At 41.7% G+C, this 26,744-nt stretch overlaps 1 protein-coding gene across 2 annotated transcripts in view; it reads left to right on the top strand.

The window, feature by feature from the left end:
- The window catches only part of Alpha-man-iib (alpha-Mannosidase class II b), a 198,541-nt gene that overhangs the window by 117,894 nt on the left and 53,903 nt on the right, over positions 1-26,744 (top strand). The window contains exon 2 of one of the 2 annotated variants that reach the window (XM_076324278.1): positions 19,845-19,920. The exons of the other annotated variant lie outside the window; for it this stretch is intronic. The gene's annotated coding sequence lies outside the window, so the exon portion shown is untranslated. The remainder of the gene's footprint in view (positions 1-19,844; positions 19,921-26,744) is intronic. 2 annotated transcript variants of the gene reach the window in all.

Below are 26,744 nucleotides of genomic sequence, written 5' to 3'. Positions count from 1 at the left end.
ACGTACGAAACTTAATGTTAATCGTTGATTCAGGAGACGAATCAAACTTCATGTTAGTCGTTGATTCAGGAGAGGAATCAAACTTAATGTTAGTCGTTCATTCAGAAGAGGAATCAAACTTAATGTTAGTTGTTGATTCAGGAGAGGAATCACACTTAATGTTAGTTGTTGATTCAGGAGAAGAATCACACTTAATGTTAGTTGTTGATTCAGGAGAAGAATTACACTTAATGTTAGTCGTTGATTCAGGAAAGGAATCAAACTTAGTGTTAGTCGTTGATTCAGAAGAGAAATCAAACTTAATGTTAGTCGTTCATTCAGAAGAGGCATCAAACTTAGTGTTAGTCGTTGATTCAGAAGAAAAATCAAACTTAGTGTTAGTCGTTGATTCAGAAGAGAAATCAAACTTAATGTTAGTCGTTCATTCAGAAGAGGAATCAAACTTAATGTTAGTTGTTGATTCAGGAGAGGAATCACACTTAATGTTAGTTGTTGATTCAGGAGAAGAATTACACTTAATGTTAGTCGTTGATTCAGGAAAGGAATCAAACTTAGTGTTAGTCGTTGATTCAGAAGAGAAATCAAACTTAATGTTAGTCGTTCATTCAGAAGAGGCATCAAACTTAGTGTTAGTCGTTGATTCAGAAGAAAAATCAAACTTAGTATTAGTCGTTGATTCAGGAGAGGAATCAAACTTATTGTTAGTTGTTGATTCAGGAGAGGAATCAAACTTAATGTTAGTTATTGATTCAGGAGAGGAATCACACTTAATGTTAGTTGTTGATTCAGGAGAAGAATTACACTTAATGTTAGTCGTTGATTCAGGAGAGGAATCAAACTTATTTTAGTCGTTGATTCAGGAGAGGAATCAAACTTATTTTAGTCGTTGATTCAGGAGACGAATGAAACTTATTGTTAGTCGATGATTCAGGAGGGGAATCAAACTTATTGTTAGTCCATGATTCAGAAGAGGAATCAAACTCATTGTTAATCCATGATTCAGGAGAGGAATCACACTTATTGTTAGTCGATGATTCAGGAGACGAATTAAATATTTCTATGGCCACATTTTTCTGCACGGACAGTTCGTATCGGGAGACGAGTGTAAAATATGGAAATTGTACTAGTTCAAAATATACCTGGTGTTTGCGAAGTACATAGGTGGAAACTCTACAGTGGAAACGGATAGAATTTTATTCGAGTAAAACCAGCTTGTAACAATTTATTCGCGATATTTATACGATTGGATTTCAATTCATTCTATAACTCAAATTCTTATTTTTATTCAACGAGTAACGGTTAGACGGCTCTTCATCTTTTATTCATCGTTCGAAACTTTTATCCGGTTGAAAATTTTGTCCATCTCTGGGCTACAGATTGTCGAATCTTATCGAAAGAAACGAGAATGTAAACACTTTCAGAAATATTCAGTTTTAAACAGCAAACATTGACTTTTCTTTAAACCGCGCAACGTATTCTTGTCCCACTTTTCAAAAAAATTGGAACACAATTCCGAAAATATATTTAAAAATCTCTACTCCATAGCATTACTCCTTTTATTTCAATCTTTGTCACACTAATCGCTACAATCTATTTTCTCGTTTATTCAGCTAATACGTCGTCCAGCTTTATTCAAGCACGGCCATTATTTATTACAAGGACGCAGAACACCGAGAATTCAAAATTCTTTTCTTCCGTATATTCATTCGTCTCGATTAATCAATTCATTCACTTCCAAGAACGTTAAATACCGTTTCTTACTCACTCAATGGATCCAAACGGTTCAAATACCGTATTTATCGATTTACGGAATTTTTAATCAATTCACCGTTACCCGGTACAAAATTCATCGAAGATCCGGGCAAGCGAGGGAAAAGCATCGTAAAAAGTCTCGGGCTTGAACCGTTTTAGATTCGAAAGTTTGTAGTCGGGGGTTGGGTTCCTCGGTTCGTATGACTTTCTTTCACGAACGACCAATTCCTCGTCGATGTCTCGTCGTCTGAATATTGAACGAAGCCAGCCAGCCTCGTCCGTGGAGAAAAATGTTTCTTCGCCGCCTCGTTACTCGTCCATTATTCGTTTTCTGTATTTTCGTCACGAGCGTGGGTCTTCGTACGTTCACGGTGCTCACGGAGAAGTGGCCGCTTACGCGGAAATTTCGGTGTCCGATCTCGAATTAGCCGTCCAGGTACGTGACACCTGGCTGGTGGCATTCAATTATTACCGGACGCACTGAAGGGAATGTTCCATCGAGCGTGACACGAGCGACGTCCAGGGATACAAAGCGAAACACGCGCAAATTGAAATCCAAGGGAGCGAAATCCGCGCACAAATTCACCTGGTGCATCCCGTTGCAACGTGCTCATCGTTGTACAGATTGGAGCGTCGCCGGTACCCCGAAAAAAAAAATGAATATTAAAACGGGAACTTAACGTCGACGCGTTGTTCGAATAACGAACGATTCGACCGCGAGTTATTGTTTCAAAGACATTCGAAACGGAGCACGGCAGTTCCTTGCTTCCAAGCGACTTGGGACCTCCGGTTCGCTCGTAAGCGGGTTGGGTAGCGATATCTATCTCCAGCCGAGACCCAGTTACGTCCAGCTCGAAAATGCTCGTATTTTTTCACCAAGGCAACTTTCAAACATTTGGAAGTGTATCTGCCACGTGTACACTGACCTGCAAAAATTTGGAGCATCCTTGGAGGTTTAATGCGAGTCAAATATTTGACGTACATATGGAAACGTTTCACCGAGAATAATATCCTTACGTATTATTCGGTTGGATTATTTAAATGTGATTCGAGACGAAAATTGAAATTCCGGTGTTGGTAAATTTCTTCGGGGAATGAAACGTTTGTTCGTAGTTATTGTTAATCAATTACGGAGAGCTACTGTCACTTATCGATGAGACAGAGTCGAACTGTCGTAGTTGGATCGCGTAACGTTAAAGTAAGTACTCGTGAAAGATAAATATACTTAGTTTCCTTTGGATTTATCCTCGTTTAGCGTACGTTTTTTAAAATGTAATAAAAAATATAGAAATTGTTATCGAACCGTGATAAAAAGACACTAGGGGTGTGTAATCGCTTCGAAGTCACGGTCACCGAACGAATGCAATTCGAGACTCGTTCGACGTTGCATTTCTCTCGCTCTCTCGAATGCGTTCGAGTTACCATCTTTTTCGCTAATATTTCACCATTAGCCGTGCGATATAAATCCGCGGAACGGACGAGAAGCGATTCGCAACGAAACCGTGACACCGTCTGGGTAAAAATTCTGAATTCGTTGGTTCTCCTCGGTGACAATTTAATTTCCTGGAAATCTACGAGCCGCGGGAAGTTTTGAATGCGTAATTTTCGCCCGGTACTGAACCACGCGGTCCTTTTGGAGCGAATTGGATTAAAAATGAACGTCTTCGCGCGATCGCGGTCCGCTGAATTTCAATCGTATTCGAGGGATGTTCGCGGACTCGAAAATAGAGAACCAATCTTGAGAGATTGGGTGCAGCTAGACGACGCATTTCGTAACGCAAAATAATTTTTCGTTTAAATTTATTAGTTTAAATTTATCATTCGCCGATGAATAATACGTTTGCGACGTCACCTTTCGAGGGGGATGCAGATTTTTTTCTCTGCGAAATATACACCGAACGGTGAGAAATGTAAAAAGAAGCAATTGTTTAGAAAAGTGGCCTCCTCGCCGATTTCGATCAGATCGAATTATAACGTCAAGGACGTTACATTGAACAAATTTTCAACATTCAAACCATTGCGACGAAACACACATGCGTGTAACGTAGGTATCTCTGTTTGTGTCGCGTCGTTGAGCATAATTGTTTCTTCGTATCGTTATCGTGCAAACACTTTACGTATACGGGTTACGAAACGTTTAATAAAACCGGTAATAAAACTCGAGCTTAGTTTCGACGATATAATAATCATAAACAAATCCACGTTCCTGGTATCACGTGGCACAGGGAGTGGCTGTGTACGTGTACGCTATGAATTTTCCAATAAAAGCCGCGCCGAAGACGCCAGCGGCCGGCCATTTTCTCCTCTCGCTGCGAGTGCAGCATATTTCTAGTCCTCGTTTCGACCCCCAACCTCTTCTCGACCACCCTTCTGGAATTTCTCTTCCGCATAGTTCCTCGCCACTTCTCACGTCAGCTGCGATCGCTCGTTCGTGAAATTCCATGCAGCTGGATATCGACCACCCCACACAACCCCACATAACCCCACACAACCCCCTCATTCCTTCGTTGTCTCGCGTACTTTCGGTATTTTTCGACCAGTGGTCCACCCTTTGCCGTCTTGATTTGCTTCGAGCAACCGTGGGATCGAATACCTTACAAGTAGCTTCCATCGGCTAGACTCGAACACTTTGAAAGTATCTCGGAAAACAAAAGTAGCACCTTCGAAAAATGGTGCAAACGTGAATGAGATCAATCGAACACTCGAGGCACACTTACGGTGGTGCAAGAATATATAAACTTACGAAAAATATGTAAATAAATATGTGGTACAAAAATATGTAAAAATGTACAATATTGTCCTTTTAAAAAGTCATCTATTAGATTCTTCCGAAAATCCTTAATGGTAAATCGGTAAAAAATTTTGGAGATGAAGAAAAGAAGATAGATCACTCGAGGCACACTTACGGTGATGCAAGAATAGAAAAACGTATATAAGACTGATATTTCTTTCAAGGGAGATACAATCTGATGTTAATATATTTTTTTAGAAGTGAATATGTAGAGAATGATAGGTTTCGTTGCAGCGTAGTCGTGTTGTTATTATTGTCATCATTAACGCTTCCACATATATCGATTTTCCTAGTGGTATAAGTTACTACGGCTTTGCTACTGTAACACGAACTATTATCGAATATCGCGCAGTGTTTTATACAAAGTCATCTGTGTCAAGAAACGTCTTGTTATGCGACACGTATCCAATATTTTAAATTTCTACGTTTGTTCGGTTAAATATAGTGTATTTAACCATTTTAACTATTTAATTGTCGTTTGTGGAATAATGCCAGTCACGGAGATTACAGTTTTTCGACGTTTTTCCAAACAATTTCGAAAACAATAAACCAGCATCACCGATCTCTCAAATTTCGTATGGCTTGTAACGTGTTTCAATCTGAATAAAATCCCCGACATTTACTTCGAAAATGATCGATTTAGAGCGAAACGACCCGTAAGGTTCGGGTAATATATTATTGCTCCGGTTGCGGCACATAATGCGATCTAATTTATGTATTTCAATGTTTCGTGTCACCATTACCATTGTGTATCCCAAAAACGTGTATTAAACGACCGAACGTTCTATTTTACGTAAAATTAACGAAATTAATAACACACTTTTTATCCTATTGTTCAAATTTCATACGTTAACGCGTTTGGTCGCTACGTCGAGAGTACAAATGTATGCCGTAACCAAGGTAACCAGGATTAATACTTTGCACTCGGTACAATAATACGAGCACGACTACAGGCGAAAAATTGAGACCGGATGTTGACATATAGTCGAGGTAGGTCGAGAAATTGTTTTTTTTTTGTATCTTTTGAATTAAAATCTAGACACGCGTGAAAGACACGGCTCGAAAAGTAAACGAACTTCGAAGCGATATTCCCGGAAAACTTTATATATACAGGGTGTCCCAATCATCGCCGGTCGATTTGAATTTCGCGCTATTTTTAAAACATCGAACCGATCGACCCGAAACACGACACGTGTCATCTAGACGGGTCAATTTTAAACGGTCCCGAAATAAAAATGTCAAGCCACGAGACGGACATCTTGAACATTTTATTTAAATCGTCCATAACTTGTAAACTAAATAGACAGGGTTCTCCCGATTCGAACCAGTCCAAATCACGATCGTGTTCCAACTTTTTTTACTCGCACGTTGTACGTAGTCGTATTAAAAAAAAATGTCACTAGCAAAAATTCCAAATCTTTCGAATCGGATCGTGTTTGGACTTGTTTAACAATTCCGTGATAATATTATCACGAAGATCCAATATCGAGTAGAAAAATATATATTCTCATCGATGGGAAAAGGAGAATCGATCCTCGTTGGATCGTTGTCCACTCGAGACGAAGAAACAACGAACAACACGGCGGGGAGATGGTTGTTTTGCACGTATCCGAGCAAATGCTTCGCGCATAGTCGCCCATTACCGTACTCTGTATTCTATCCGTTCTTATTCGCTGTGTATTTGCTACTAAAAGGTAGCATCTGTCCCAGTGAAAATAAATAACGAAACGGTGCTCTTGAATCACAGCTGCGACGTCTATTAAAAAATGCAAGTGTTTCCGTGGATCGTGAGGAATTCATTCCGGGGCGAGAGAGGTGGCGTTGAAAAATCTGCAAAGAGGTCGGATTGTTTGTCGGGTTTCCCGTGTTCCTCGGATTTTTCGAAACACACGCCTCCACCGCCTCCACGATGGATCAAAGAAACGTTCCGAGGAGACTTCCCTCGCCCCGGTTCTTTGTAACTTTATAACGACTATCCTATCGTCAAAGGGTAGGATCTCTAACGAGAACAGGAGAAGAATGTCGCGAACGATACCCCCGAATGGTGGTCCATTCTTTGCAACGCGTCTCCCGAAAGGTGTCGTTTCGGTTCGGTAACGATTTCAGAAATTTTCGCGGATTGAAAGGAAACCAGAACCAACGAACCGATCATTTCGAACGTTTCCCGCGCGAATTTATCGCGATGGATCGCGATTCGACTCGGTGTCCCTCGCTCTTCATTTATCTAGCCAATAATGGAACCGCGAGGCATCCAACGATAATCTATAATGAATTTTAGTAAATTGGCCCGGTAATTGGGAAATTGACTTTTTATTTCGTTGATCGAGGATTTCGAGATCGATCTAGGGGGTGTCCCAATCGTCACCGGTCGATTTACTTTTCGAATAAAACTCGGACGATTTGAGGAATCTTGATTATTCTTTTTTTATTTAAAAGTACAAACTCGGGAGTTAATAACGAAACAAGATATCTTCCAAATTGTCGCTTCAACTTTTTTTACAAACCACCGATCTTTTCCCAACATTTTTCACGACCTTCTCGCACAATGGCAATTCTTCGTAATACACTTGAATAATAATCCCGCGTTCTTTCACCGTGTACTTTTCCACAATTAATTTCCCATTTATCCAGAAGACGTGTGTCGAGTCTCGAGTCGATCGTTCGAACGTTTGAAAAATAGCGGGAAATTCAAATCGACCGGTGACGATTGGGACAGCCCGTACCATCCTCTCATCGATCATCCCACGATCAGGGTGTCCCAATCATCACCGGTCGATTTACATTTTGTATAAAACTCAAACGGTTCGACTAATCTTGATAATTTTTTTTTATTAAAAAATACAAACTCGGGAGTTAATAATGGAACAAGATATCTTCCAAATGATCGCCTTGATTTTTTTTACAGACCACCGATCTTTTTCCAAAATTGTCCACGACGTTCTCGTCCTGAATAATTTACACGCGTTCTTTCACCGTGTACCTCTCCACGATTAACTTCCCATCCGTCTAGGTGACACGTGTCGAGTTTCGGGTCGATCGGTTCGACGTTTTAAAAATAGCGCGAAATTCAAATCGACCGGTCACGATCGGGACACACCTTCTGCGTTATTAACAGTTTTCGAAGGGATATTCGCGGGCGAACCGTGAACAGCGAGTTCGCTGAATCGATTATCTCGAAAATCGAGGTCCGCTGAGTAACTTCGAGAGTTTACGTTTTTCCACGAGCGAGGAGTAAACTTTCGTGAAATTGTCGTAAGAACGTTTCAAAGTAGATGGTCATCGATTTCGAAGATAACCAGAGGCTGTTGTACGAGGTATTTCGAAGATGAATTTAAAAATTGAAAATTCATCCGATTGTAGACACACTCGTGTCGTTATTACTACAAAAGGGACGTGCTCTTGAAATATTATTATTTATTAACTTATTTAATATGTCGTCCGCTTAACGGCAGTTAGCGACCACTTGTAGGATTATATACTGGAGGATTACGCATGGGAATAATATATACAGTGGTTTCTACATTGGATTATCTACATTCAACACTCCGGCTTCTACGTTATAGTCTTGATCTAGTGTCTTTAATTAACTATATAATTTAGTCGAACAATTTGATTTCTTTTAAATAAAATATACACTTTCTGTGTGTGTTCATCCCTGCTCTTTCACGGTGTCGTACAATTACAAGACGAACCTTTCGTCAATTAAATTAAACATCTACCGATCGTGTAAAGTGTAAATTAATAACGTAAAATAGTTAAATAATATATTCATCGTATCTCTCGAGAAGAATTCGAGGATAAAATTACTGAAAATTTTATATTGCGTTCAGCTCCTGATGATCGTAAACGAATAACATTTTATCGGTTTTGATTGCAACGAAATTGTATGACAATTATTTGTCGTTTCATTCGAACGAAACGATTGAAAGAAGAAATTATTCGAGATCGATTTATTAGAATTGAATAGAAAATAAAATTAATATTCCGCGTTGTTTCTAAATTAAAGATAATAAAGTATATAAAGCGATTCAATTGTCTCGAATGATTACTTGGTATGTTATTTCAAATAAAATCTGTCCAACGTTGATTACAATGAACAACACAACTTCGGCTAAAGTACATCCGTTCACCGCGCATAATTCATTTCCAACCTGGCTTCTCTGCATTAATTTGCAAGTGGAAATAACATATACAAAACGAAATGAAACGGATACACCAGGGAGTGTCTGACGAGCTTACGATACATCAACCAAATGGACGTTGAACAATAAAGTTACAAGTATAACTTGCAGCATTTCTCACCACGGAAAGTATGTTAACACCTTTGAAAAGGTTCGGTCTTTCCTTTGCTAGAAAACGAAATACACAAGGTTGTCGTTTGTTCGGAACGCTTTGTTAACGTTCCTTGAACTGTAACCAACGGTTGAAATTTGTCCTTAGCGTAGAACGGAATTGTGTATTGTTAAAAAGATGTTTACCGTGGCGCGGAAAGTAGGTCGACGCAACGTTCTAAATATTATTTTCTTCCGAAGCGTCTGGATAAAAATCTTTGCACCACTTTATTACTTTCAACGTTCCTTCGCGCACTTCAACCTTTGCAATCACAATAAATACACGCGTAACTATAAACGCATTTTTAAACGCGACAGTTTAGAAAAATTCGAAGCTCCGAAATACAATATTTACAAATCTTGTCCATAATCGCCACTTTGTCTTGCTCCATAAATATTTTCTCTTTCCTACAATTTACATCGATCGAACAGCAAATAATTGAAACCTCTGTTAAAACTCGAGCGTATTGACATTAGAAAGCTACGAACAGGTTAAATTTACTCTGTTCCAAAAATTCGTTTTTAAATTACTCAACGATTAAAGATACCGTTGCCAGGAATATTCTCCGGTAATTACTAAAATTGAGAACTAATTATATTCGCGAATCAATTTCCCCGGTTGGTTTTTTTCTTTTCTTTTCTATTTCCGAAGATACGTACTCGAATACGGAGAATACGTTCACGCGGGTAGCTCTCGCGTTAAATTTGAAGCAACATCCGCGAAACGGTTCCGTATTATTATAAAACGGAGGTCGACGTATCGCGAAACGAGGGATAAATTCAATTTTCCCCAAGTTTTTACCCGGAGAGCCACTTTCGTAATCACCGGGAAAATTGTCCCTCGTTTAAAATATTTTTAATAAAATTCCCCCTCGCGTCCAGGCTTTTTCGAAGCTTTACGAGCTTCGAAGCGCGACCGCGCCGCTGCACACCGTCCCCCTCTCTTCATCCGAATCCTAATTTCTGGGCTCGCGTAGTGTCTCTCCGTTGTTCGTCGTGTCTTTTTCTCGTTGGATGCCCAACGATCGTCGAGTTCCGACAGGAACACCGCAACTACTGGTGAAACGGTTCCGTTCGGGGACTTTCCCCTCCAGGTTTTACGATCCAACGTCGTTAGAAAAAGCGCCCGTAGAATATCGTGCGCGGATATAAGCGCATTTTTCCGCGGTGAAGTTGGTATCGAGGCACCAGCTCGAAAATTTTCTACCATCGCGAACAACAGAGCAAAGTAAATTCACGTGGTGTGTATACGGAATTCGTTTCATCGACTCGCGACGAGGCGCGAGCGGATACGAGAGAGACGAGAACGATAGGAAAAGTCAATTACCATCCGGTGTCGTGGAAACGTATCCTTTTCGAGCCGAAGCTAGGGACGAAATGGCAATTTATTCGCGTTATGTATCGCGAGAATCTCGGAAAAACCTCTCGCACCTCGTACGAAACGGTGTCGTTCGAATCGATGAAATCGAAGCCACGTTTGATTCGTTCGAGAGGTCTGGAAAGAGATCCATCGAACATTTCGAATTGGAAACACGGCCCCCGTTGCGCCAGTTCTCTGCTATTTCGACACAGTGCCGAACGCGAAGGCGCAAAAACTCGAATTCGGAAGCAAACGAGCAGAGTTGGGTGAAATTATACGTAAACTACTGGTCAGAACGATGTAGTCTGTTTAATGGAGGTTGGGATAAAAGCTCGGTTCCCGTAACGAAAGGATGGCGAGGAAACAGCGATGGCTTCGAGTCGCGCGCGAGTCGAACAAACGACGAAACGAGATCGACGTGGACTGGAACACGGGGTAGGATTAAGTACAAGGTTGTGCTTTTGATGATTCGTCGATTTTGACGAATTATTTAGAAATGCTCGACGAGATTATAAAAACTCGACGGAAAATATAAAAATACAATTTCGATCGCCGGGAGCTACGAATCTTAATTAGAATTTCGAGAAAGTTTCTTCGAAACGTAAAGTACGAATTTGATCGTCGAAAAGTCCAGATCTTGATTAAAATTTCGAGAAATTTTCTTTGAAACGTAACATACGAAAACTCCGGATCTTGATTAAAACTTCGAGAAAGTTTCTTCGAAACGTAAAATACAAATTTGATCGTTGAAAATTCTGGATCTTGATTAAAATTTCGAGAAAGTTTCTTTAAAACGTAAAATATGATTTCGATCGTCGAAAACCCTGGATCTTAATTAGAATTTCGAAAAATTTTGGAGGGCAATTATAAAATACGAATTCGATCGTCGACAAGTCCAGATCTTGATTAAAATTTCGAGAAATTTTCTTTAAAACGTAAATTACGATTTCGATCGTCGAAGAGTCCAAATCTTGATTAGAATTTCGAGAAATTTTTTAGGGTAGTTACAATATACGAATTCGATCGTCGAGAAGTCCAGATCTTGATTAGAATTACGAGAAATTTTTTAGGGTAGTTATAATATACGAATTCGATCGTCGAAAAGTCCAAATCTTGATTAGAATTTCGAGAAATTTTCGAGTGCAATTATAAAATACGAATTCGATCGTCGAGAAGTCCAAATCTTGATTAGAATTTCGAGAAATTTTCGAGTGCAATTATAAAATACGAATTCGATCGTCGACAAGTCGGACAGATCTTGATTACAATTTCGAGAAATTTTCCCACGATAAAAATTCGAAAGTACGAAGGTAATACGGATCGAGGATTGTTCGTCAGTGGAAGCATAAACTCGTCGCGCGATCCGTGTCGCTGTCCACGCCAGTGGCACTTGAAAGAAACGAGTCACCCTGTGCACGAAGAACGGCCACGCAAGGGTTGGCGCGCCCCTGGATCCGTCTGTAAAAAGCTGTATATTGCGAGGGTTTTGACCCTCGCGATTCAGTCTGGCGACGAGCTCGATATCGTCCGCAAAGCCGACGCGCCCGAGGACGTTCCTCGAGGTGAACAGAGGTCCGAGCCGGTCGGTCTCGCGGTAATGGATTTCGTCGGGTCGCCCTTTGTGCTCGCGACTCATCTACAACGGCGCTTCTTCCCGTTCGTCCGGTTCCGCTTTGTCGCCGCTGATTCCTCTTCGAACGCGACAAAGCCAGACTCACGTTCTCGCGATATTCGCTTTTAATTAATTTTCGCCCCCTTCTTCGACTTCTTCCGACCGAGAGCGTGGCTTCGAGTTTTCATCCATTAGTGTACCACGCGTTCGGTACAGATTCGCGAGCACGGTACTTCTGGCGTACCGGTGAACCGGATTTCCCGAAATCTACACGAAATTACAATCGTTTGTCAATATTCCGTCCAAGAGTACGATTAATTGCTAAAGAAAGTAGCGTTGTTGTTGGATACATGTTGTATTTTGGTATACGGTCTCATTATCGTAGTATTGTAGATTAGATTATTGTGAGTTACGATAAGACGTGGTATTGTAACAGGTTTCTCTTTTCGCTGAGGATAGATTATGTGTATAAAACTGAACTAATCGTCTCAGTGCCCTCGGCACGTATCGTTACCATTTTCGTCGCCTGCAAGTCTTTACGAGTCTCTCGTCTTACTTTTTTTTTTTCTAACTCTCCTCTTTTATTACATCTTTACCAGTCTCTTGCTACGTCTTTACAAGTATCTTCTCGTACTATTTCTGTTCCAAACACTCTTCTCTCGCACCCTGTATCCTTACCCACGTTCGTTCCCTTTCGTTCTAATCCTCGATCTCTCTCACTTCGCACATCTGGTCGCGTTCGCCCATCTCGATCGTTTGTATTTCCAAACACTCTTCATTTTCTCTTTCTTTTCTTTTCGCTCTCACGCATTCCCACGCACGGTCGTCTTGCACGATCCCGTGTAAAGGGTCGTTAGTGCCCTTCGGGAAACAGATCGGCGCCAAAGTGTTTACCCTAACGCAGGTCCATTCGCACGCAATACAGTATTCTAGGTTCGAAGCAGGCTCGAGTGGGAACGGAAAAATCCGATACCACAGTATATATGCGTGTATATACACAGTATAACGCGAAAGTATCGTCGATGCCTTAATAATCGCTCTTGGAAATTTATAAATATTATTCTGAACACTGATACTCGCAGTTCGCGAAGATACAACGATCGGTGTAAGTGTTTTCAGTTTGCATTAACCGCCCCGCTTTGAAGTTCGGTGAAGGGATAGAAACGTGTCGCGAGAACGAGTCGATACGTTTTACGGAGGTACGAACGCGACGTTTTATCGAGGAGTTACCTTATTTGGTCTCATCGTGTGTCGTAATCGGGTTCGTTTGAAAAGTTTCGTAATTGCGCACTTTGGCCACACTTTCCGGGACATTTCTTTCTCTCGTTCTTTTCGAATTGCGTCGTCGGAGGCAATAATCGCGAAAGGGGAAATTCAGTGGGCGTGCAAGTGACGCACCATCACCTTCGATCCGGCCAAACGACCCTTTGTATTTGCGATTAATTTGCAGCTGGACGACGCGACGTTTCGTCGAGCCAGTTTAACAGGCTCCGCTTTGTTCACGTTGACTCCGATGACACGACGATTACAGGGGGCGCGATTAACTTGACAACGTGTACGCGACATCGATTGTTCCTGTTGCACGATGAAAGGACCGTTGGAATCCAAACTCGAAAAGGGGAAATGCCATTCGGGGAAAGGGAAATCGAAGTACAAAGTATCCCTTTGTCCGGCTAACGTCGTTCTTGCGCGATTGATTAACTTTGAGAAAGAGTTTCTACATTTGTTCAATTAGTCGATACTCCAGTCCGAACATTTGACACGTATATAACAGGTTGTGTAATATAATATAATAGGTTACCTTTAGGTGATATATATATATATATATATATATATATATATATATATATATATATATATATATATGTATATAGTAGATTACTTTTAGGGTAGGTGATTCGTAATTGGCATCGTAACGTTGTGCGAACAACCAGGGTGCTGCTCGTTATAATTTAACTTTGGGAAAGAGTTTTTAGATTTGTTAAATCATTCGATACTCCGGTCAGTATATTTTATATATATAGTAAATTACTACTAGGGTAGACTCGTTATAATTTAACCTCGAGAAAGAGTTTTTAGATTTGTTAAATCGTTCGATACTCCGGTTAGTATATTTGACATATGTGTAGTGGATTACTTTTAGGGTAGGCTCGTTGTAATTTAACTTGGAGAAAGAATTTTTATATTCGTTAAATCATTCGATACTCCAATTAGTATATTTGACATATAGTAAGTTACTTCCAGGGTAGGCTCGTTTAATTTAACCTCGAGAAAGAGTTTTTAGATTCGTTAAATCATTCGATACTTCGGTCGGTATATTCGATATATGTATTGGGTTGTTCGGAAAGTTATCTTGCTTTGTTATTTTTTTTTTTTTTTTGTAAAAATGAAACACGATTTTTTTAGAGTCTACAAACATTTTATTAAATTATATATTCTCCATTTTGGAAAACGAAATTACTTTCCGGACAAGCTAATATATGGTAGGTTACTTTTGAGATAGGCGGTTCGTAATTGACATCATAATGTGTTGTGAACATCCGGGATGCTCGTTTTAGGTAACCAACTCATGCGCTCGACTGACCATACCGCTTTCACACGGTATTCGAATGAAGTGTACAAACGAAATCAGCAGATCTCGTAGCAGTTTTAACGATGCCATTTGTGTTTCCGAAAGAGTTTCACCGCTCTCTATTAATTTAACAAATGATATACACGGGATCGCCAGTTCCGTATAATAAGATATTTTAACGGCGATGTATACAGTCCTTTGTCGTAAACTTTTAGAAATTGTAACAAAATTATAATACGCGCGACATTCGCGTTCTTTGTTACGTATTACGCAGAGACGAGCAATGATTTGTCCCTGCGACGATAATTTTGTATTTTATCTTGAAATTTCGAAGCTGTGATCTCCAAAACGAAATCGATAATTATTCGTGAACAAAAATGAGGAAAATTTGGGTCTGGATAAACGTTTCGCAGAAAAAGAAAAGGATAAAATGCAAATTGTTCCGTATCGTTGAATAATCATTAGAATTGAAATTATACGATGAAATATTTCGCAGGGAACAAAATAATTATTTAACCGTTTCGTTGAATAAACGCGAATAAATCAACGTCTTTTTTTCTCCTTCTAACTCAATCTTTTATAATCTTTCATAATTTAATCCTTCACAGTCTTTCACAATTCTCTTTTCTTTATTTTCTAACTTAATTCTTTATAATCGTTCATAATTTAATCCTTCGCAATAGTTTACAAATTTAACCCCCCACAATCTTCCACAATTCAATCTTACGCAATTGTTTACAATATATCCTTTCGTAATCGTTTAAAATTCAATTCGCGATCTCTCGTAATCGAATTCCTCGCGATTTTGTCCAATAAAAAAAATTTAAGAAAACGATACAATTCCGCGAACAATACTACTTTCGCGATTCGTTTTGGCCCCGTAGCTCGTTGCCTGGTTAAAAGAAAATTCGCTGGCGTTCCACCGGCCTCATTGCCGAGATCAAACACCGTATCACCGTACAAAGAATAACTTGTCGGCTGATTTGGCTAATGGAAGCCGGCAATAATCGTGGTTAGGAGCGTCGAGGGCACGTGCGCGTTAACCCCTTTCTTTTCCCTTTCGGTGCGTGTCCCTTTGCGAGCTAAATCGGCGATTCCCATTCGCTCGCGGCTCGATTCACACGGACGCGTCGCACCGCGGCTCTATTTATGGCCGGGGCTCTCGTCGAAAATCCCTGTATCGGCCACGTCGGGACCGTGTTTCGTCGCAGCCGTAATTATCGCGTAGTTATATTCGACGTGCTCGAGCGAGCCGGCGACCGACCGGTCGACCGTTTTTAAACGACCGGGCCAGACCGCGCGCTACGCGGAGATCGATAGTCGAAACGACGCGGGCTCGATGCACGCGCTCGGTAGTCTGCCGAGCAAACAAACAGGCCGGACAAAGAGAGCTGAAACAGCTCGAGGCGTGTTTGCTGCGCGAAACGAAAGCAGCCAACGGGCTAACGAACTGGGATTACATAATTAATGAGACTTCCGGGCCGCAGCACGGCCAAGGAACTAATTTTCCGGAGGCGAATCCAGAGCCTGTTAGCGAAACCCGAAACGAAGATGTTTGGAAGAAATTGTTCGGCCAATTAACCGTGAGAAGTTTCCGACCGCTAGGAAAGAAAATTAACGGAGTACCGTCGTATCGGTCGCGGGGCCGTTGACGCGTACGATCGTTGGAATTGGGACGAGAATCTCGAGGATCGTAGATTGGACGATCCTTTTGTCTCGCGATTTAACGAACGAAAACAGTTTTTACGTTCTTCTATCGTTCGCGAGCGTAACGTCGATGGACCGGTGGTCAACGGAACCGTGGTTAGAGACTGAAAAATTGATTTCTTTTGGTATTTAATATTTTGTTATCGAAAGCCAACGAAACCGTGGCTAGAGACTTTGAAAAATTGATTTCTTTTCGTATTTAATATTTTGTTATCGGAAGCCAACGAAACCGTGGCTAGAGACTTTGAAAAATTGATTTCTTTTGGTATTTAATATTTCGTAACGCCAATAGAAAGCCAACGAAACCGTGGCTAGATATTTGAAAAATTGATTTCTTTTGGTATTTAATATTTTGCAATACCGATCGAATGGTAGCCAACGAAACCGTGGTTAGAGATTTGAAAAATTGATTCTTTGGAAAGTATCGCGTATTAAGGAATGATACGAAATCTAATTTGTTTCATTGTTACGAGAATATATACAGTATCTCGTAGCAGAGCGAACTCGCGAAATTTTCACGAAAATGAATCTACCGTGTAAAAAAATTTCTACCAGAACGAAGTTACGGCACGCGTACCCGAGGTGTAGCAATTTTAATAAATTTTCGCGCGAGAGGTGGCACATGGCTGATTTTTATATCCATTTTTTTTTCGTTCTTTTTTAACGCGCGGTCAAAGACACGACAAACGTTTTGTATACAGATCGAAAATTGATTTGAACAACTTGGTTATTACCAACTATTGTTTCGATCACTCTCGTTAGCGATCGTGGCTTCGAAACACGAGTATTTTCACGCAGAGGACGAGAAACGATCTTCCCATCTTACGAAACCGATTCCTTCCAGTCACGCGCGTATCGGTTGCTAATGCAAACTAAAAAACTTAAAAATTTCTCTTTGTATTTCCGTCTGAGTATCGCCAACCAATCGACGAGATTCTTACGATGAAAATGAGCCCAAACACGACCGTATTCGGACGATTTTGACTTCCACGTTACAGAAGTCATTTTCTAAAAATCGTCAGTAGCAAAAATAAAAAATAGTCCGAACTGGGTCGTGTTTGGGCTCATTTTCAAGAGAAAAAGCTCAGCAATCCGTTGGCAACGTTCCCTCGAATATATAACGTGAAAATAAAAATTGTACTTTTAATCAACAAACGAAAGTCCATCCTTTCTGGCGATCGCTCTGGTCGAAGGGACACAGGGAGCAAGGTAACGCGCAAACGTTTCTGTTTGCGTTACGTTTACATCTCCGTTGTGTCTCCATCTCTGGAGATGTTGATACATTCGGAGAAAATCTGTGCACACGCTCGCTCGATATCGCGACATGCCTGGAAGGTGTTGCGGAGACACCAGCTGTCCGAACCAAAGGGCTGCGAGCGTCTCGGCGAGTGTAACAACAAACAGACGGTCGGTCATCGGGTGCAGTAACGGTTAATTTATTATACAGGGTGTTCCGATGGTCGTCGATGGGAAAGCTTCGCCGAGAATCACTTTCCCGTTGCGCGGTCACGTTAAAAGTGGTTAATGGAATACGTGTGGCCGGTCTGTTCGTGACGCCGCACGCCCTGACGAAATTAACCTTAATAAGCCTCTAACCTCGTCATCGTTTCGCTGTAGATAAACCGATTATTAGCGGCACGAGCAGCTCTCGTGACATCGGCTTCGAACCTGACCCTGTGCACACATCTCGCAGCCCTGATCGCCGCCGCGTCACGTTTACCACGCGTCTCGTATAATCGAGCCCCTTCGTTACGCTCGCGTCAATGACAACTTGTTAATTGATCTCGTCGAACGATCTACGATTTTCGTTACCTTGTTTCCGCCGGTATTACGCGGTAACGGGATTGAAACGGATGGTAGACCTCGCGCGGTTAAAAGTTTAGAGAACTCTCTTCCTGTTAAAGTGTCCGCGATGACGATGACGTTCGATTGAGCAATTACCGGCTAATATTCCTCTCGAACGACGCATAGATATCTTTCTCTCTCTCTATGGTAGAGATCTCTGTTTCAATTCGTTCCGATGCACGCGTGGTACGTATAAAACAATTTTTGCACCGGTGGAGAAATTTCAACGTAATTTCTTCCGACGGAATTAATTAACCGAATCTAATTAAATAATTGCCAGCCAACCGGTCCGATACCGAAATAACCGAATTATTCACAGTTTCCGATAACAGGCCGCGAACGTTGTGGATCGCGTTAAGAACCAGAGACCTGGAACTACTTGTGGAATTTGTACTCGAATATTTATTTATCGATTCGTGTATCGCGATCGGATACTTTACGCGTCGATCGAGTATTCGAATAGTCGCGGGACTCGAACGATACGAATCGAGTTCAACGTTCTCGTTACTTTTCGAGCATCGTTTTCATTCGACGTGGAATAACGATACAACTCGAACGTGAGAAAGTTTGTTCGAATCCCTGTGAAATATCGAATAGAATAATTGAATCAGTTCCGGACAGTTGCAGTCCCATTAAGAAGAAGAATGTTCAATTATACGGTGCAGGTATCACGTGTACACGTGTCTCTTTGATGGAAGTTAAAATCCACGGTCCCTTGCAAAAATTTCGTCCTCGAGACTGAGTCCAATTCGATCCTATCATCGTGTAACAATGTTTATTCGGGGAACCCTTTTAGCCGAACCGCGATTCGACGAAGGGATTAGCGAGTGTCTCGAAGCACGAATCCTCCCTGTTTATACTGTAGAAACGACACACGTATCCCGTTTATTCAGAGGCAAATGAATTTCTGTAATCCTCTCCTTTCATAGCTCGCACGACCGGATATTACAGCTCACAATGCCGCCGTTCTAATCTGCTATTCTTCCACGAGTGCTGGACGTCGAAAACGCCACCCTGACGGCACACTTCTTCCTTTTTATTGCACCTGAACGGTGCAATCGGGTGCACTCCGAAATCATCCGAAGACGATGGTATTTCCATCTTGATTCCATCGACTGTTCTCACGAATCTTCCACCCAAAACTAAACCACAGTCCACGATCGAGATTGTACCGTTCGATTTTACTCGAATTTACGAACGAAACGGGTAAAATGTACAAATTTCACAAAAATTCCAACGAAACGATTAGACGTGCAATGCTGGATGCAAACGAAACGATTTCGGAGCGATAATAATTACATTTCGTTTAAATTTATCGATGAAAGGTGAGCGCTGCTCCGTTTCTTTGCAACCGCGTAATGTAATCATTCCCTCGTCGATACGCGAAATGGGTCATCCGGCGCGTTTGTTATTAAGTAAAATAAAAATCAAGTCCCCGCGTTACTGTACGATGCACGGTGCATGCTCGTGCAACGCGTATTCGTTGTTCGGGGTTCTACGGTTTGTTGCTCGTACGTTGCAAAGTAATAGTTGATCTAGACCAATCGAGCGAAAGATGCTTTCTGATATCGCTCCGTTTCACGTCGAGGGAAATTAATCTCGAGCGAATGGTAAAAAGTAAATCGGTCGGGTTCGAGTACGAGTTACTTTAATTTAAACGTCGTGACGAACCAAGTGTGGAATCTTACGGGTAGATTCGCGTTCTCGCACGAGTTTTCATTACGCTGCGTTAGTTTTTCATTTTCACGCGTATCGGGGTTTTTCTTTCTTTTTTCTTGTTACCTTTGTACCACTGTCCGTCGAACCTACCGCGTAGTTTCGCTTTATAGGTAGAAAATTTTATTTGTACAATTGTTAAACCTTTCGCTACGGAGAGCTTGTGACAAAATGTGCAGCTGTGAACCGAGCTCATTACCGAGTAGTTGACACCGAGGTACGGAATGCTACCAAGTAAGTAGAAGTTGTACAATGATATTTCTTATATTTGGTAATATCATTTTACTTTATACGATATAAAACTTTGTAATCGTAATTTATTTTTTTATATATTATATTGTAACGCTCGTATAATATTTTTTAATACAAGTTAACGAAATTAGTGAAGTATTTATAACCAAACGCAATATTAATAATCGAGTTTGGTCGATTAACAAAAGTATCTCGTGTAAAGTATGAAATAAAAGTATTATATATAATATATTCTATGAACGTATATATATACGCTCTTCGTATCTCAGCGAACACTTTTCCAGAGCGTATATATACGTCTTTGTACCTCAACGACCACTTTTCCAAAGGGTATATATACGTCTTTGTACCTCAACGACCACTTTTCCAAAGGGTATATATACGTCTTCGTACCTCAACGACCACTTTTCCAAAGCGTATATATACGCTCTTCGTATACGAATAGTCATTCTTCGAGGGCGTATATATACTCGCCCACCGGAGCGAAAAGGTTAATATTTTAATAATTGATCAAACGTTACTTATTAATATTTTCAAAGTAGAAAAGGTAGTATTCCAGGTACAGAATGCCAAGCACGAACGAGAAACGAACCGATAAAAGATATATAATATATAAGATATAATAATCTCGTTCGTCGAGCGTTAAGATACAATTCCTTCGAATGGGCGTAACAATTCCACATGGCGAAAATCGTGAAACGTCCGTGATCGATCCGTGGCGTGATAACCTCGTTATTATCGAGGGTCTCGTTCGACGATATCGGCCATAAAACGTACGGTGTGTCGTATACCATGGAGCTCGAGGAGGAAAGTTAACCGGCCCGGAGGATCTTAAAATTCAAAGTGTTTGCCCAATCAGCGACCAAGCCGCTCGATACATCGGCGCGGTTAATGGCTGCTCGAAAAAAAATCCATGGTTTTCTATCGTTAGGGCACAGCTGCCGCAACCAACCAACCAACCAACCAGCCAGCCAGGCGTTCGTGCTGGCTTGAAAAATGGCAGGCTTAATTTCAATTTGCCCCGTCGTACGCGCGTTGAAAGCTCGCGTGATTCTGGCACGATCACCGACACCGATAACCACCGGCCTGTTTATCGCGATGCAGCTAATATCGATTGGACGAAACGACTGGACTTCTTTCGAAGTCTTCGACTATGAAGAGAAGAAATTGAGACTTCTTCTCAAGGGTTCTCGGTGACCTTTTCCCCTCGAGATAAATTACAAACCCCTCGTGAAACTTCGAAAAAAAAATCTGCTTGTACGAGTTACTTGTACCTCGTCCAGTTCGCGTACACGGAATCTCCTGCTTGTACAAGAATAAAATTACACATTTTTTCGTGCGTTCTACAACGATTTTTTCAAACTTGTGCAATTCTTTCATTTTCGAGTCTCACGTGAGAATAAAATTCCGACCCGAGGTTGAACTCGGCGGTGTGTTTTCGCACGCAGCGATACGTGTAACGCGGTGAACAGAGTGACGCGTTTATAATTTCTTTCCAACAGATTTAAAACAACGAAAATTCGTTCGGGACCGGGTTCTACGAGTGTCACGTGGAGCCACGTAACAGCGTGTGATTTCGCGCGATGTGTTACTAATGTGTTTCTACCTCCTAGACGGATAAAGTTACGATTTTTGATACCGTGTCGTTGTAAGTAACGTGTGATTTGTCACCGTGGAAACTCGAACGTTGCTTCGATATGCTTCGTGTAAATAATTTTCTTTAAAACGTTAACAAAGTGTCGAATAATCTAGTCTAAGAACATCGACTTCCTCGATTCGACGTTTCGACCATATTTCGAGTCCCTGTCAGAAATTGTTGTAAAAGAGCTACGCGTGCTGTTTGGTCTCCTAATAATCGTACTTAATCGACGGAATAATAACAAAACGGAAAATAAGAAATAACGTTGTCGCAACTTGGATAAATTGACGAATAAAGTACAAGATCGGTACGGTTTCTTGTCGTGATGGCTGAGAGCAGACACACGACCGTAAATGGTTAACGAACCGAGTAACGAAATTGTTATTTTCGCTGAATACCCAACGACGATTCTTGACGATTGTCGAAAACAGGATCGAAACATTGAATCGTCGTTGAAATTATAAATCGTTAGATCTGTGGCTTCTATTGAGCCGAACAATCGGAGAACATTGTTCCCTGTTCGTTTAGTTGCGAGCGAGATAGTATAATAGAACACCGGCGAACCACCACCACAATTGCCAAGAACGCGTTCGGTTCGTTCGATTCAATCCTTAACCCGATTGTTCGCGTTCGTTTGTCCCTAATAATAGATACCGGCCGCACTAAAACGTTCTTTATTCATTGAATCGAACAAGCCGAAGGAATTAATTCGAATAGTTACGGCGGTCGAAGTTCCCAACGAACGGGGATTAGGGGCACTCGGGATATTTCCGAAGAATTCTGAAACGTTTTACAGTCACGTGAACGAGCGACGTTATCGCGCACGGTAGAACGATTATTCGACGATACGCCGTGATTACGGGGCGGGGACAATCCGATTGAACGCTTATGAATCCGAATCTGGCCAAGTATCATTTTCCTCGAAATCGAACAGTGCTTACGGTGATGTACGTTCTATACGATGCGTACACCCCCCACGGTTTGATTCGCGTTTCATCACCTCGACGAAACGGTTCGTTCTCCTTTTTCCAACTAGACGCGTTACTTGACGTCGAATGGACAATCTCGTTCGATCGGAGAACAGTTTAACGCTTCCCGGTGAATAATACTTTTCGTTTTTAAACACCAGCCACGAATCAACGAGTAATATTGTATTGAAGTGCGATTGACAAAAATTGCAATCTGAGTTATACAATCAGATTATGCTTCACGTTGAACAAATAACAGCTTATCCGAATAACTGTTCAATGGAATAAGCTTTCGGAATAAATTGCTGTATAAAGCTTTCGTTTGTCATCTATTTTAGCCAGTGCGAAGCTCCGCATACAACCATCACTTATTCGAATCGGTACTCGAGTATCGATATTCGACGCTCATCGTTTGAATACTCCGTATCGAAGTATTGTAAATGTACTTCGATACGTTAGTACTCGATGCTCGAATACTCGATATTTGTGTATTTGGTATTCGGTACTGTGCATTCAATGGATCGATTTACGAGTAGTTCGTACTTCGAAACATGGTTTTCGAATACCGAATTACTCTTCGTGCACGATAGTATCAGCTAGTATCGATAGCTTATAGTTTACAAATTATTAGCCAGTACTTTTCTATTCCAAAATTGCAAATTATTAGCTAGTACTTTCCTACTCTAGAATTGCAAATTATCAGCTGGAATTTTTCTATTTTTGTATTGCAAATTGTCAGCCATTATACTACCTTCTTACTCCAATAATTGCAGATTTTCAGCCACTACTCTTCTACTCTAGAATTGAAGATTCTACTCATCTACTACCTTTCTGTCCTAGAATTACAAATTATCATCGACTACCTTACCACTTCAAAATTACAAATCACCACTTTTAAATGATCAACCACCATCGTTCTGTCTCCGAAATGCAAATAAATTTCTCACGGTTTTCAATTCCAATTCGAAGGAAATGCAGCGGTTGTCGTTTCACCGTGGAATCTGGACCAAAGAGTCGTAAAAATCGTGTCGTCGACCAATCGAAGGGGAAATTTTTCAACGGCGGTAATAAATGTCGCGTAACACGCACGCGTCGATTATCTTCACGCGCGGGCGAGCTTTGTCGCGATATACACTCCAGGCTCGGTTGTACGAATTAAACCGCGCCGAATCGTGGTTAATCGCACGAAAACACGGTACCTCGACGGCGAAAAAAAGCTGCACGTAGCGCGCGGAATATTTAACAAAACGTCGAACGCCTCTTTGCACAGTGAGATAGAAGGAGAGAGAAAGAGAGAGAAAGAGAAAGAGAATCGAGACATGCACGGATTACCCGTGCCGTGTCAATTGAACGCATTTCATCGGCAATAGTTAACAATCGGTACATTTTTCGAGCGGTTTATCGCACGCCGGAGAGAGAATGTTGGCGTGATGTTTCGAAACCACGATACCAATTTGGCCAGTGAAAAAATTAGGTTTCCAGTGAAAATATTACCGTCTAGGTAATATTTCTTCGGTTGGATCGCGCTGATAAAAAGTGGAAATTGGTGCAATAGCTCGTTTATCGTCTACGTTTTCAACATAGTTGGTGTATCGTGATACGTGATTGACACTCGTGTTAGCAAAGTGCCAACGATTCGTTTCTAACGTGAAATCGAATTTTGGAAAATTATCGACATTGACTCTCCACATGTACTGGTGTAATTTGGAACCTTGATTACATACAACTCGCGCAGTTGTCTACGTGTGACTGAAACTTTCCCATTCTTTTCTTATATAGGAAATAATTCGAGAAATTGGAGGAATTTCGAAAGGTATGGTTGGTGAACATCGAATTCGTTGGAATATGGACGTCACGAGCGGAATGTGGATTCGGTAGCGTTGACTTCTCTTTTTCTTCGACACGGGGCTCCTCTGGTAGCAATTCGGGATTGGATTAATTCCAGAAGCAAAAGGTGAACAATTGGTCGGCGGTTGGCCGTTTCATTCGCGTGCCGTCCCCTGGAAAATTCGGTGGATCGGGTCAACGACGAACAGAGGGCCACGATTTCTGCTCCCTTCCTTGAAAAGAAGCGAAGCGTTCGTCCGTGAACGCGCATCGGAAAATCGAATCGCCGGCGCTGCGTTGAAAAAGTCATTATCGGCTTTTAATCAAGCCTCCTCTCTTCCATTTTTCTGAAACACGTTGCTCGTTCCTTTCGCCATTTTCGTCCGATGCGTTAATCCAGACATATTGAACTCGTGTTCGTTCAATGAAGCCGCACCACTCCGGTCGCGTGTTCCCTCGGACTTTGCGTTCCGAGATATTAACGAAAATGGGAAAATAGTGGATACCACGGGGTCCGAAAATAATCCGGATACGTGGAATTAATTCCCCGCGTACGAGTTTTCCCTCTTCGAGACAATTATCACCGCTTTTCGTAGCACGTGCTGCCTTGTTGTCCCAACGTTCAGAGAAAGAAACCATTCGGTCGTTCGTTGGAGTGATTTCGTTTTCCAAATTGGAGAATATGTAATTCGATGAAACGTTCGCGCACTTTGAAAGAATCATTTCATTCCCCCCTCGAAGAAAAATTACTTTCCGAACTGATATTCCGTATTTCCCGCTTGTTCGATCTCGAAAACCCCTATCACCGGTGCGAATGAAATACTATTCTTTGAAAGAAAAAAAAGAAAAAATCGCTCGCGAAACATTGTAGACGTACCGTGTATTTGCTGTAGAACGGGTCGTTAATTGGAGGTTTTTCGATCGTGCGAGTTTTCGCGGATGGCTGCGATACGTTGATTAACCCTCCGGCTACGGACATCGAGTCGTTTACGGTGACGTTACGCGGTCTGACGTGCGCGCGTTTAAAACAAACCGGTCGCCGAAAGCCATCGAATCGAGTGAAAAGGCAGGGGGTACGAAAACGAGTCGCGCTCGAGCAGTATTCGATTATTCCCAGCTCGAAAACGGAGATCGAAAAATCGACGGGGGAAACTAACAAACGCGAAACTTGATCAAACTATAATCGGGGCAGACGCGTTTGCGTTTCGTCGTGGTCTGCGCGCTCCGACCGGGAGCAGAGCAGACGAGGGTGTACGGGGGAGGATAATCTAACCCCTGCGTTAAAAGCCAAACCCACCCCTCGCCTGTTTCAAAGCCACGGTTCTGTATCCGCCCGTTCCTTTCCCCCATGGTCGGTCCGTTGCTCCGCGCCGGAAGGCGCGCTTTCGAGGGCCACGCTGGCTCCCAGGAAACGACAAAAATGTCTCTCTTTGACTTCTCCGCGATCCTCCGCCTTCAAGTGCAATTCCCCGTGTTAAACGTGCCGAAGTGTCGGCTGCTGGAACAACCCGAAAGCCTCTCGAGCGTACGCATTCCGTGGATTTTTCTCGCGCGAGCCACTCGTTGGATTCGAGCGCGGGAAATCGGCATGCAACGGCTACCGTGGCGCATGCGCGTTAATAGTTTCGTCCTGCGATATACTGCGAGACTCGTCGCTGAGAAATCGGACCGAAAGGAACAACCAAGGATGAATCTTGTCCATGTGATGAACGTTCGAATGTATTTTCTCGAATATAGCGAAAAGAAATCTTTGTGTATTATCTTTGAAAAGAAGATTTAGTTTTTGAATATATTTCTTTGAAAATAGTGGAAAGAATCTCTCGTATGATGTGTTTGAAAAGATTTAATGCTCACGAGAACAGTGAGAGGTGTCACCTCTGACCCTGATGTTGATTGTATCACGCGTTATCGAAACTTGAATCATAGGACAAAGGGTTGACAAGATTGAAAATATTCGACAGAAATTTGACAAATGTTCGGAAAGTGATTTCGTTTCTTTTGGTGAAAATGAAACACGATTTTTCTAGAATCTATAAACTCTACAATTTATTAAATTATATATTCTCCATATTGGAAAACGAAATCACTTTCCGAATAACCCGATGCAAGGAACAGAATCTTCTCAAGTTTGTTGAACCTTATCGAAATTTATCAAAATTGCGTCGTCCACCCAGCGGAGGACGTTGTTCCGCTGGTGTATCGCGAAAGAGGATTGACAACCGCTGCTCCGTATAAAGGTGAACACCCTGTAGATTCATGGCTAGCTACTCTATCTCTAGAATCGTAATTCTCTTTTCCCAGAAGGCGAACGAAGTGGACGTTTCACGTGGAACGTGGATAGGTAGCCAGGGGTGGGGAAGATTACTCCCTTC

Source organism: Ptiloglossa arizonensis, chromosome 12 (assembly GCF_051014685.1).
Source record: "Ptiloglossa arizonensis isolate GNS036 chromosome 12, iyPtiAriz1_principal, whole genome shotgun sequence".
Lineage (NCBI taxonomy): Eukaryota > Metazoa > Arthropoda > Insecta > Hymenoptera > Colletidae > Ptiloglossa > Ptiloglossa arizonensis.
The sequence above is the reverse complement of the archived record's forward strand: the minus strand, read 5'-3'. Positions and strand labels throughout refer to the sequence as shown.